Here is a 1196-nt window from a genome sequence, read left to right as displayed (position 1 = left end):
TGCATCATATTAAAATAAAGGTGATAAGGTGGTGGGGGGGGAGGAGGAGGAGGAGGAGGATTTTTTATTTTATTTTATTTTATTTTTAAAAAAAAATATTTGTTTGGTCACTGATTGGTTGGACAGTTGGCTGGTTGGTTTAGTTGATAGTAGAGGTGGTGGTGGTGGTGGTGAAGTAGGTGGAAACTTTTTTTTTGTCATTCTCTTTCACGCCTTTTCCTTTCTTTCTTTTTTTCTTTCTTTCTTTCTTTCTTTCTTCTCTACACTGCTGCCTTTTTCTCTCTCTTCCTCTTTCTCTCTCCATTCAGGATAGCTGACTTGTCATTGTGTTCTTCTGTCAAAAGTTACTACTACCACTACAACTACTACTACTACTACTACTACTACTACTACTACTATTACTATCACCACCACCACCACCACCACCACCACTTCTACTACAGTAAATACATGAGAGGAGAAGGGTATTAAGTAATAACAATCGACCTATGAAATGCCGAAGAAATTTAACACCTAAGTGCTTTATATATTGTCAAAAAAAAGTTAGTTTGTTAGTTAGTTATAACCCCTATGTTATTTGTTGCCACTACGCGATGAAGGCGGACGACACAGCTCAGCACTCACCTATCCTGCATTTCTGGTCGGGGTTTCAAGTTGTCTACACTACTGTTGTTCTTATTGCTGTTGCCCTCACTCAACATGCAAGATAAATTTCTCTACCCCTGAGCTCCCTGAGCTGATTTGCATTGCACCTCAATCATGTTTTTTGGTATTTCGACTCTTGAGAGATTATGATGATAAATAGGGAAGTTAATCTTGTCGTGTCCACATTACCACCTACAACTGCAGACTGTACCACATTTTCCTCGTGTATATTTGTGAGCAGCAAGTATCAAATAGTTTCCAAATGTTGCTGAAGGAATTGGATAACCAGCTAAAACAGCCAGGTTTCGTGCGTGTATAAGCATTTGTAAGACAGGTTAGTCCATGTACTGTACAGCTTGTTTTTGTTTTTCTTTCTGGGGTTTATGTGTGTATGCATTTATGTATAGATGTGTGTGTGTAAATGTATACATGTGTGTATAAAAGTAATATATATTGTTTAATGATGATGATGATTGATATATATATATATATGCATGTTTATGTGTATATTTATATGTTCATGTATATATGTATATATATATGTGTGTATG

The 1196-nt window shown here is 36.4% G+C and overlaps 1 protein-coding gene across 9 annotated transcripts in view; it reads left to right on the top strand.

The window, feature by feature from the left end:
- Positions 1–1196, top strand: part of LOC106882890 (G protein-activated inward rectifier potassium channel 3) — a 218464-nt gene that overhangs the window by 180509 nt on the left and 36759 nt on the right. For 2 of the 9 annotated variants that reach the window (XM_014933702.2, XM_052975323.1), the window contains exon 1: positions 279–979. The exons of the other annotated variants lie outside the window; for them this stretch is intronic. The gene's annotated coding sequence lies outside the window, so the exon portion shown is untranslated. Of the gene's footprint in view, positions 1–278; positions 980–1196 lie in introns of those variants that run through there. 9 annotated transcript variants of the gene reach the window in all.

Source organism: Octopus bimaculoides, chromosome 21, assembly GCF_001194135.2.
Source record: "Octopus bimaculoides isolate UCB-OBI-ISO-001 chromosome 21, ASM119413v2, whole genome shotgun sequence".
Taxonomy (NCBI): Eukaryota; Metazoa; Mollusca; class Cephalopoda; order Octopoda; family Octopodidae; genus Octopus; species Octopus bimaculoides.
Note: the sequence above shows the minus strand (reverse complement) of the source record. Positions and strands in the feature narration are given on the sequence as shown.